Source organism: Cornus florida, unplaced genomic scaffold (assembly GCF_030987335.1).
Source record: "Cornus florida cultivar Cherokee Brave unplaced genomic scaffold, ASM3098733v1 CherokeeBrave_3.0.0_Hap2_Chr07, whole genome shotgun sequence".
NCBI lineage: Eukaryota > Viridiplantae > Streptophyta > Magnoliopsida > Cornales > Cornaceae > Cornus > Cornus florida.
Window position 1 is genome coordinate 22908028 of NW_026775577.1, and position 13389 is coordinate 22921416.

Below are 13389 nucleotides of genomic sequence, written 5' to 3' on the forward strand. Positions count from 1 at the left end.
TAAGACAAGAAGTGAAGCTATATGTTTAGCAACGTATGAATTTGAAAATTTTGAGTTTTTATTGGGTATGACTATTTGGTATGACATATTATTTGCAGTTAATTTTGTCAGTAAAAATTTATATCATATTTGACGGTAGTGTATTTCATGATATTGTCGTGGATACACTCCGTACAAAAATAATTTATTTTCCTACAATCACTTTATTAAAAATGTATAGTGATAAGCAGGGTCAAACCAAGGGAATGCTATGATGAAAAACCACTATGAATCCAAGTTAATTTAAATCTAACCTAGTTAATCAGATTGATTGAAAAATAGATTTTTAAATTAAACTAAATAATTAAAATAAATATAAACATAAATAACTAAAGTATCGGAGTCCACCACTATTAAATCCATAATCTCCTATTTCTCATTTACTAATTCTTAGATAAGAGAAACAATTCAGGTGTCACTTCGGTTGCATCTTATTTCAAGAGTAGACTCCACTTCGCTTAAAAGAATAAATTCATAAGAATCATGTGTATCCCAAAACATGAAAGACATAGGATCAAAGAATTATTTTCTAAGCATTCAAATGTATCAAATCCAATAAATTAAAAACACAAGATCAAATAAATTCATTATCAAGAATTTTGAAATCAAGTTTTGATCAATTGAATATAGATCAAAGTTCATTATCAAGAGTTTTGAAATCAAACATGATATTAATGGTGAAAGTTCTAAAATTCAATTAATCATTTAAAACAAGAATTATAAATATTAAAATCATTGTAAGAGAAATTAAATAAATATAAATTAGAAATTCATATCATTAATTAGTGGTGTCCTCCTCAACACAAAAACTTGAAGGAAAGAAGGGGGCCTTCTGTGACTCCAATCCGGCTCTCCTCTGTATGCTGTCTTTCGTTTTTATAGCCAAATTTCCCATCAGAACATCTGATCTCTTTTTCTTAATGCCACCACCACTTTCTATTTCCTTTATTTCTTTTCTCTAATGCCACCCCACTTTCTATTCCAGGCCGCCAGATTATTATATACATGTATATATTATATATCTCATACCATTACGTCTTTCCTTGGCGGTTTGCACCACTTGCACGTAATGATGCTGGGGTAGGACTGGCAAATTAACATGACACTGGATAAATAGGCTTAGGTTGACTATAAATATATTCGGGTCATAAATGAGTTAACATGATTAATTCATTTATTTAATTATGTCGGGTTAAGATTGAGGGGATTCAATCTATGTAACATGTTATAATTGTGAATATGATCAATTATCATAGACAACTTATTTTGATAAAGAAATCATTAAATCGAATTTGGATTTACTTGTTGAGTAAAATACTCTTACATCGACACAACACTATTATGAACCATGAACACAAATTGCCTCTCCGGGACAACGACCTGAACCTGGCACCTCCAGTGAAATAACTAAGCACTCTTCCATCTCTACTGAGGTTCTTCTTGTGTCTTCTGTTGGCTGTAAAAATATATATACACTTCTACCGTGTAGCCAATTTTCATTTGTCCACCATTTTCATTCCAAATTTAGTATTTTTATCATCTTTTTGGTGGATATCACAGGTAACCTATACAAATACAAACTTCTACTAATTAAATAAAATAAAGGTATTAACAAATATAAATGTAGGGATAAATTATGTAAGAAATGTGAACTCATCAATATTGATGTTGCCATAGATCAATTAATTAAAGATCTTATTTTTTTTTTCACGAAATATAGTTGAAAATGGATTTAAATCCGCTATTATTTCAGCTAAAGCCTAAAGAAATTGCTAATGAAATGGAAATAGAACATGCTTTTCATGAAAAACATATAATTCGTAGAAAAAAACAATTTGATGAGAATGTAGATGCATGATAAGCCAACTCAATCAGCCGAAGAATCTTTTAGGATCGATTATTTTTTATATATAGTTGATCAAGCTATTTCTTCAATTCATAGTAGGTTTGAACAATTTAAAATATATGAACATATTTTTGGTTTTTTGTTTAATTTCAAAAGGTTAAAATCATTAGATGATGATAGTTTGAAAAAATATTGTCTTAATTTAGAACTATTTTTAAAACATGACGAGTCTTCTAATATTAATGGTTTGGATTTATTTTCAGAATTAAAAATTTTTAAATAAATTTTACACATAGAAACAAACACTCTAATTAAAATATTAAATTATATTAAAAAATTAGATTCTTTTCCAAATGCATGTATTGTTTATAGAATATTATTTACATGTAACTGACTTCCACATATCTAGCCTTATTATAGTTCTCAAGCCTTCCATTTTCTTTGAAAGATAAGATTGGCTGAGTCACTGTGCTTTATTTAAAGAAAATGAAATAGTCAAGACTTTTAGCACACAATTTAAAAATATGTTGTAGGACTATCACTCTGCTTTATTTAAACCATTTCCCAAGGGTATATCTAGCCTTATTATAGTTCTCAAGTCTTTCATTTTCTTTGAAAGATAAGATTAGCTGAGTCGCTGTGCTTTTTATTCAAAGAAAATGAAATAGTCAAGACTTTTAGCACACAATTTAAAAATATGTTGTAGGACTATCACTCTGCTTTATTTAAACCATTTCCCAAATGTAACGGTCATGTGTAGTGATCCAGACCCCAGAGTATGGATTTGCCATGTTGCAAGTCAACATACATTAATAATGTTGGCTATGCCTACCAAGGCCCCCCATCAGCTATACTTCAAAGTTTGGGAATTGAGAAACTATAAGCTGTTCCTAGTCTCAAAATGTGCATATTGATGTTGCCATACATCAACTAAAAGGTCTTATTTCTTTTTTCACAAAATATCGAGAAAATAGATTTACATTCGTTATTATTTCAGTTAAAGATATTGCTAATGAAATGGAAATAGAACCTGTTTTTTTTTATTAATGAAAAACGTATAATTCGTAGAAAAAAACAATTTGATGAGAATGTAAATCATAAGCTAACTCAATAAGCCAAAGAATATTCTTTTAGGATCGATTATTTTTTATATATAGTTGATCAAGCTATTTCTTCAATTCATAGTAGGTTTGAACAATTTAAAATATATGAAGCTATTTTTTATTTTTTGTTTAATTTCAAAAAGCTAAAATCATTAGATGATGATAGTTTGAAAAAATATAGTCATAATTTATATATTGTTGGTTTAGATTTATTTTCAGAATTAAAAGTTTTAAAACAAATTTTACACATAGAAACAAACACTCCGGTTGAAATATTATATTATATTAAAAGATTAGATTCTTTTCCAAATGCATGCAGTGCTTATAAAATATTATTGACTATACATGTAAATGTTGCTGTAGCAGAAAGAAGTTTTTCGAAATTAAAGTTGATAAAATCATATCTACGATCAACTATGTCACAAGAGAAATTAAATAGATTGACTATATTGTTTATTGAAAAAGATATTTTAACCACATTTGAATATAAAAATTTAATTAGTAAATTTGCATCTCAAAAAGCAAGAAGGATTATTTTTAATTAATTATTATTTAAAATTAATATATTACATATTACAATATAAAAAGACCACTTTTTATTTTTCGCTTTAAGGCCCTGAGTTACATCGAACGGCCACTGGTCATGACCAGGTCCAAGCCATGCTCATGTGAAATTGCAGAAACTAGTACACTTTTGTGAATATGCCAATCCAAAAGGACAAAAGACCATATTTATTGTAATACAAGATTGGTGGTTTTGTCTGTGTAATCATTCAAGTTCAGTGTCCATAGAACTTGGAATCAAGACGTGGAGTAAGTAGAACTTCAAGTGGTGTTGCTTTCAGATTTGTGAGTCCTGGGCTTTCAGTCATATCCACATCTTTGTGGGATGGCTTGGCTACATCAAAGCACTGCAGCAAGCTAGCCAGTGTGAGATGCACGGTCTGGAGCGCAAGCGTTATTCCGGCGCACGAGCGCCTCCCTGAGCCAAACGGAAGGTACTCGAAGTTCTGACCCCTCACGTCCACGTCCTTTTGTGTTGTCAGGAACCTCTCCGGCCTGAACACGAGTGGCTCAGACCACACGCTCTCATCCCGGTGAATTTTCCATGCATTCACCATTAGGCGTGTTCCCGCTACCACCTTGTAGCCGCATGACAAGGTGCAGTCTTCCAGTGCTGACCGAAGACCAATAAGTGGGGTCGTTGGGTACAGTCGCATGGTTTCCTTCACAACAGCTCGGAGGTAGACAAGTTTCGTAATGTCCGATTCGTCCACCTGTCTATCCTTGCCTACGTGGGTGTCGAGCTCAGCTTGGGCCTTCTTCAACACGCGTGGATTGTTTAGAAGTAGAGCTAGGACCCATATGAGAGTAACCATTGTGGTGTCACTTCCAGCTAAGACTAAATTCTGCCAGAAACAAGAGCTTAATCAATTGCATGAAAGACAAATTTTGGTGGCTTTCTCTATCTTCACAGGTTAGTCCAATGAACTAAGAATAAAAATATACATATGTACAATGTTGTTGACTTTGAATTTCTCTATCTTGAATTCAGAGTTTTACTTGTTCCGAAAAATCTTCACAGCAATCTGAAGTTGTCCATATTCACTTGTTAAAAAAGTGTAGGAGCTCCTGATATTATGTGATTCTGAAAGATCTATGTGTACTTAATCTTATTTATGTATGAAGAGATTATTTTTTATTTTTAAATATGTGACCCAAAGATCATAATGGAGTAATCTTACAAATGTAGCTTACAAATGTAACTTAGATTAATTTGGAATATCTGAGATTCACTCCGACTTCTTAACTTGCAAAATTATAGGCCTACTTGGTTTGTAACTCTGAAAATAATTCTCAAGAATTAAGAGAACAAAAAACTATTTTTCTTTAAACAAGCCTTTTTTACAATTGGGTTTTCAAAAAACATGTTTCAGAATACTAAATTTAAGTAAGTTTTTTTTATCGTTTTAATTTTAAGAAAACTAATCCAAGAGGGTTTTTTTTATATAATTTTTTATTTTCAATTTTCTGAAAATATAAAACTGTTGTGTGTTACAAACTAAGCAGACGCTATACTAAGTTCAGCAGGGATATAACTTACCAGGCATGTAGCCTTGGTGATGGTATCAGCATCAAATTCAGAAATTTTTGCATTTTCAATAATACTCAGCATCACATCCATGTAATCCTGCTCTCCTTCGCCCTTTCCACCGAGCAGCCTCTTCTGTTTGTGCTCCTCCAACCACCCTCCAATCAGAGCGTCGAGCTCCTTCGCAGTACTCTTCATAGCTTTCTTGTATCCTCCCAAATCCAACCACCCAAGGAACGGAATTTCATCTGAGATCACAAAAACCCCAAACAGATGAATAAAATCCCTCATAACCTTCTTGTACCTTCGCCTCTCCCCTTCATCGCAATCATCATTGCTCCCACAGTACCGCTTCCCACCCACCATTAGCACCGCCGCGTTGAGTGTCAAGTCTGCGAACCAGCTCTTCATATCAACCAAAACTCCACCTTTCGAGCTTCCCTTACTAACCCACAGCTCATACAGTTCTCTTATCGAAGTATCCACCTCCGAACCTCTTATGTGCTAGATCATCTCAATCCGTCGGTTAGACAGAAACTCAACCGTGGCTATCTTGCGCATCTCACGCCAGTAAGGACTATAAGGCGCGAAGCCAAACATGGCGAAGTCATAACCTAATAGTTTCGAAGCGGTGATGCTTGGCCGGGTGGAGAAAACCTTGTCATGGACAGTGAAACACTCTCTGGCCATCTCCCAGCTGCTGATGACCAGACTTTCATGTGAACCAAGCTTTAGAGTGAAGATCGGTCCGTAATTGTCTGCCAGAGCTCCGAACAATTTGTGTAACAGCTGACCACCACCCAGGAGATGCAAGTGACCTATGATAGGCAAAGCACCACCAGCTTGAGGCACAACATGGCTATTCCTTCTAGTAGATTGTTTCTTTTTGTACACAAATACTAGCAGGACAACGAGGCCGGTGACAGAAGTTACGAGGAAGGGGAGAAGAGGATCCATGCTGAGACTCCGTTTTTTTTTTTTTCCGATGAATATGATGAGACTCAGTTTGTGTAAGCTAGCTAACTTCCATGTCTGTCGACTTATATAGCTCCTGAGGCGTACATTTTATTTGAAAAATAAGATTTGCTGATTGTAGCAATCAAGAAATTGTTCAACTTTACTATAGTAGTGCTAGTTTTTATTTCTGTCATTTTCTTTGAAAAATCAGAGTAGTTTGTCCAAGAAATGACTCAGATTAAAAAATAAGATTTGCTGATTGTAGCAATCAAGAAATTGTTCAACTTTATTATAGTTGTACTAGTTTTCAATGCTTTCATTTTCCAAGAAATGACTCAGATTGACTGCATACAGGAGCGGAAGGAAGGGGGCCAGGGTGGACATGGCGGCGCCCCCATATTTTTTTATTTATTTAAATCCATATACAAATATATTTATTATTATTTAATACTCCGTAATATATATGTAATAAATATGCTAACTTTTCTCACTAATAAATGCGTGGTTTATTTGTAATATTCTTCTATTGGGATGTTTTTGATTGGTAATTTCCAAATATGTATAATTAGTGTGATTTATTTGTAATATTCTCCGATTGGAATGTTTTATAATGATAATTTCCAAACATGTATAATTAGTGTTTGTGTGTGTGTATATATATATATATATATTTGTGTGGTAGTATAGCTATTTATTTGTAATATTCTCCGATTGGGATGTTTTTGAGTGGTAATTTCTAAACATGTATAATTAGTGTGATTTATTTTTAATATTCTCCGATTGGAATGTTTTTTAATGATAATTTCCAAACATGTATAATTAGTGTTTGTGTGTGTGTATATGTATATATGTGTGTGGTAGTATAACAATGTCATATGACTGGAGCACACGTTCAGTTTAAATAATTAATGTATATATTGAGTAATGATGTAAATAATAAAAGCATATATAATAATATAGGTGTTTTATATAACTGGGACCCATGTTTTTTAGTTGAATATGATGAGACTCAGTTTGTGTAAGCTAACTTCCATATCTCTGGATTTATATAGTTCCTGAGCCGTACATTTTATTTGAAAAATAAGATTCGCTGGTTGTAGCAACCAAGAAATTGTCAACTTTATTATAGTAGTATTTTTTAATGTTTTCATTTTCTTTGAAAGATCAGATTAGTTTGTCCAAGAAATGACTCAGGTGATTACGTGCAGAGGCGGAGGGAGGGGGGCGAGGGGTGGCCATGGCCCCCCAAATTTATTTTTGACAAAATTTTAGCACTAGCACTAAATTATATGGTACTAAATTATAGTTATTAATGGTAATTTCTCTTAAAACTATATCTGTTGCGGTCTGTTAAAATATTTATTTGTGTAAAATATATAATGTCATTTATGATGTGTAAATTTTTTCCATCTTCATCAGTCTGTTAAGATACATTGTCACATCACCAATGTGTAAAAGGGTTGTGTATTGTAATATACACAATCTTTTTACATTGCCAAATTAATATATTTTTTTTTCTCATACATCTTTCTCATTCCATTAAAGAATCAATCATATATTAAGTAGGTTTGTAAAAGTTATGTGGGATTTGGCATGACACATGGCTGATTGTTATTGAGAGATATATTTTTACACAAAATGTATAAAACAACCGTTGGAAATAAAATTAAATAATCCAATTTTTTTGTATAAATTCATCATGACACATCAGATTTACACAAAAAAATATACACAACGGTTGGAGATCTCCAGCAGTCTGTTAAAATACACTTTTGTGTAACATATACACGGCCACGTATGATGTGTAAATTTCTCCAGTGCCACGTATTTTGTTTATTTTACACAACCTTTTTACAGAACCACATCAACATATTTCATTTCTCCTCTCTTTTTCTCATTCTATTTAGGGCTACAACTTGGCTTGGCTAACCCAGCCCAACCCAAGCCCAGCCCAGAAATTTTGAAATTAGGACTTATATTCACAAATTGGGTTCATGTTCAGGTTGGGTTTTATCAAAACCCAGACATATTCAGGTTGGACTCGGGCTCAACCCGAACCCAACCCAAAACCCAAAATATAAAATAAACTTTTTTCTTCTTTCTCTTTCCTCTCTATTCTTTCTCTTTCTCTCTCTACCGATTTTTTTTTTTTCTCCTTTCTCTCTCCTCTCTCTTCTTTCTCTTTCTCTCTCTGCCGCTATCCATGCACTTCTCTGCAATTCTAAAACGAACGGCAAAGCTTGAGAGTTGAGAGGGGGGCATGCTTGAGAGTTGAGAGGCAGTGGCTGAAGCTTGCGAACGGCGAACCCGAACTAGAACAGCGGGCGATGGAAACTGAAAGGAATGGGTTTTGATTTTTATTTAAATCTTTAAAAACAAAAGAGTTGGACAATCAACAAATTAATAGGTTTTGATTTTGATTTTTTGAGCAATCTGAAATGATATGATTTTACTTTGAGCCAGAGTGTACCCAAAAAAAGAAATGGGTTTTGATTTTTTAAACAATCTGAAATGACATGCCGATATGGGTTTTGATATAGGTAATAGGTTTTGAACTTTTGATTCTTGCAGACATATAGATAAACTGAAATATATGGGTTTTGAACCTCTGATTCTTGTTGATTTTGTAGTTTGCAGTTGCATAGAGAGAGGAGAGGGGACAATTTCAGAGTTGAGAATGAGAATGGAGATGAAGGCGATTGGGATGCTGGAATGATTTGCCCTAAAAATATATATATTTTTAATAATAATATAATCAAATATATATAAATTTCTGAAAAAAAGTATTAAAAAAAAAAAAAAAAAACTCAACTCGACCCAACCCGTTCGAAAATATTCAGTCCGGGTTATGATCACAACTTATGTTAGGTACAATTCGAGTTGCCTCAACCCAACCCGATTAGGGTTGAGGTTGGGTTGGGGCTGGACTGGGTTGGGCCAGCCCAACTTGCAGCCCTAATTCCATTAAATAATTAAGCCTATATTAAGTAAGTTTGTAAAAATTGTATGAGATTCTGAGATGACATATGATTGGTTGTTATTAAAAGATATATTCTAAATTTTTTTTTATTTATGTTTACCTTGTGATTATTGAGTGTGGTATATATTCTAAAAAGTTCTAAACCTTTGTCGATAACCATTACTTTTTATACGGACGCGTTTTGGTCCATTGGGTTGGTCCAAAGTGGAGTGACCTGAACTGTCCAAATCGCATCTGGCACGTGGTCGGCTACTACTGGATTTTTAAGCTAAAATGAACACTTAATGGGATTCTATCATGGCTTACGTGGATCACCGACTCAAATATCTGAAACCTATTTTATCGATTTTTATATTCTTTTTTATGTGTCTGATCATGACTCGTTGACTCTGCCACTTGGGAACATAAATAAATAAATAATAATTTTTAAACTTAATAGTTTAATTAGATGGATTTGTCTTTTTTTATTTGGATTCAATGCCAGAAATGGGTTTGAATATTACAATATTATTGTAGGATAATTCACTAATTAAATGGAATCGACCACTATTTTATTTAAGAGAATTGGGGTAAAATACGCGTCCTATTCATCATTCCGTATCTAACGCATTTAAGATACATTATCACATCACCAATATGTAAAAAAATTATATATTTTATATAACCTTTTTATACTGCCAGATCAACATATTTTCTTTCTCATACCTCTTTCTCATTTCATTAAAGAATCAATCATATATTAAGTAGTTTTGTAAAAGTTATGCAAGTTCCTGGCACGACACATGCCTAGTTGTTATTGAGAGAGATATTTTTTCACAAAACATATAAAACAACTGTTGGAGCTAAAATTAAATAACCCAAAATTTTGTGTAAATCCATCATGACACATCCGATTTACACAAAAAAATTATACATAACGGTTGGAGATCTCCAGCAGTATATTAAAATATTCTTTTGTGTAAAATATACACTGCCACGTATGATGTGTAAATTTCTCCAGTAGTCTGTTAAGATACACTACCATGTCACCAATGTGTAAAATTATTGTGTATTTTACACAACTTTTTTTCTAGAGCAACATCAACATATTTCTTTTATCCTCCCTCATTCTCATTCCATTAAAGAATCAAACCTATATTATATAGGTTTGTAAAAATTATGTAGGATCCTGACATGACACATGATTGGTTATTATTTGAGGATATATTCTAAAAAATTGCTCTTTATGGTTTACCTTATGATTGTTGAATGCACGTGGTTTGTGAATGAACTTTTTTTTTTTTTTTTTGATAGATATGGTTTGTTAATGAAATTACTTATATCCCTTCAGATTTGAATAAATCTACTGCTTTAATAAATTCAAAATATAGTTAAAAAAAAAAGGAAAAAAATCACATAACCCCCTATGTTGTTATTTTTGTTCAAAAAACCCCCACTAAAAAAATGCTATCAAGTTACCACATATCCGTAACCGACCCGTTTATTAGGTTGTGAAATGACAAAATTAACCTTATAATTTAATATTAAATTGAAACTGATATTTATTATTATGAAATTACAAAAATACCTTTTATAAGTTGGTCGTCTTCTCCGGCGACATCTCTGGCCAAATTCCGAGATTAGCGAGAATAATTAAATAATAAATTGAGTGTGACCAAAATTGCTGACTACTAGCTTACAAAAATGGTAAATTTGATCAAAGAAAATGAATTAAAAAAAAAAAGACTTCAATTAACCCACTCTCAGCATTGTTCAGGAAGTTCCACTAAAGCACATGCAATTCCACAAACTATCATTCAATTAACACTTCAACTTTGTACTGCAAGCCCCATTGTAAAGTACTGATCAAAACAATGCCGGAGTAACTAATAACGAGGAAGTCCTGAACAATTAAACTTGCAATTACAGTGTCATCGGAGCAGATCCAAAGCTAAAATTAAGATGAATAAACGCAAAAGACATGCCACCCAACTACAATATGAGATGAATTATTATTTAATGAGTGGCTTCCAGCAATAGTACATTGTAGCAGGTATATTAATCCATGAAAAATGTTTGCATACACTGAGATGCATCAAATAGATATCAGACAAAAAAGGAAAATTACCTCATCCAGCATTGTGTCTCGTCAGAATGAGTTCATCTCAAGACAATAGGTTCTCCTTTTCACTAGCATCTTTGCTGCTGTCCCATAAGCTCCTCAAAAGCAGCCGAAACCCGAGACCCGTCTGCCACCTCCTTGTTCGGGGCCGACTGCTCACTAGGCCTAATTGCAACCAATGTTGCCCCTTTCAGCACAGTCCCATCCGGCAATTCCAAGTGAGGGGCATACCACAATCTCATGTTCAAAGCCGGCACAAGGGTTCATTTCGAGGCTGATGAAGCAGGCAAGGGCTTCGCCATCAACTCCTCCAGCTGATCTCTATTCATACACAGCACCCCTGATCAAGGGAGGTTGCCGACGGCAGCTGGAATTTGGCCGGAGAAGCATACCAACTTATAAAGGGTATTTTCGTAATTTCACAATAATAAATATCAGTTTTAATTTATTATTAAATGATAAGGTTAATTTTGTCATTTCACAACCTAATAAACAGGTCGGTCATGGATATGTGGTAAATTGATATCATTTCCTTTAGTTCAGGCGGTTTTTTAATTTTAGTGGGAGTTTTTTTGAACGAAAATGATAGTAGAGGGGGATTATGTGATTTTCCCTAAAAAAGAATAAGAACAATATTAATAACAACCATTATTACGATAATCCTTATTGTAACATACTTTATTTATACACACAGTTGCACACATATATATATTATTTGTTACGAATTAAAGAGAAGAAAAAAAAATACTGTTAATATTTTCATATAAGGTTAATATATATATATATATATATATATATATATTATATTATATTATATATTTTTCATATCTTCTATGACCACATGCTCTAATTAAAAATAAGTATTTTTTTTATTTTTTAAATTTTATATTCATTAATTTGGCCCCATAATATTTTTAGTATATATTTGTAAAGGTAAACAAAAAAAAAAAAATAATAATAATAATAAAAAAATAAAAAACACCACCCACAAATTAGACACCATCTGAATTCCTTTTTGGTGTATCATCGGCTCCATTTGGATACACTAGAGAAAAGAAAGGAGATGATAGTATTAGTTATGAGAGAAAAGAAAACAAAATAAATAATAGAGATAATCTATATTCATGTTTGGATAGATATGAAAAAAAAAAAAAAAATGGATACTATTTATGTTTAGATATGATAGAGGGAAGAAAACAAAAAAAAGAATAATAACCAAATTATTATCATGCCCTTTTAAATAAATGGAACATAAGTGAAATAATAATTTATCCCTTTTAAATAAATGGGACTTCTATATATTATTTGTTATGAATTAGAGAGAAGGAAAAAAAAATACTGTTGACAACCTCAACTGTTCTTAATTTGCTCTATTTATTTATTTATTATTATTATTATTTTTTCACATCTTCTATAAACGCATGCTCTTATTAAAAATAAGTATTTTATTTTATTTTTAAAATTTAATTTTATATTAATTAATTTGGCCCCAAAATAAAAAATAATTAAAAAACACCACACACAAATTTGACACCATTTGAATTCCTTTTTGGTGTATCATCAGCTCTGTTTGGATACACAAGAGAAAAGAAAGGAGATGATAGTATTAGTTATGAGAGAAAAAAAAAACAAAGAAAATGATAGAAATAATCTATACTCATGTTTGGATAGATATGAAGGAAAAAAAAAAAAAAAAAAAAAAAAGAAAAGAAAAGAAAAGAGAAAAGACATTATTCGTGTTTGGATATGATTATCATGCCCTTTCAAATAAATGGGACATAAGTGAAACAATAATTTATCCCTTTTTAATTGTTGAGAACAGTTTCAAAATTATGAAAATATTATTTAAACACTAGCATTTTTCTCCTCATTTTTCATTTCTTCTCTCTCATTTTAAACCATTCAAACATAATTTACATTGTCATTTCTTTTCTTTTCTTTTCTCTCACTATTCCTCCAAATCTCTCAATCCAAACGGACCCTCGAAGTTGATAGTAGATGGAGGTTATGTGATTTTTCCCAAAAAAAAAAAAAAAGAAAAAGAAAAAAGAAGAAGAATATTAATAACAAGCATTATTATAATAATCCTTGCAGCATACTTTATTTATAATGTGTAAAAAAGGTTGTATATTTTACACAACCTTTTTATACTGCCAGATCAACATATTTCCTTTCTCATACTTCTTTCTTATTCCATTAAAGAATCAATCATATATTAAGTAAGTTTATAAAAGTTATGCGGAGTCTTAGCATGACACATGGCTAGTTGTT

The 13389-nt window shown here is 32.0% G+C and overlaps 1 pseudogene; it reads right to left on the reverse strand.

The window, feature by feature from the left end:
• Positions 1-3597: 3597 nt before the first annotated feature.
• On the reverse strand, positions 3598-6037 carry LOC132316417 (cytochrome P450 CYP82D47-like; annotated as a pseudogene).
• Between the last annotated feature and the right edge of the window lie 7352 nt (positions 6038-13389).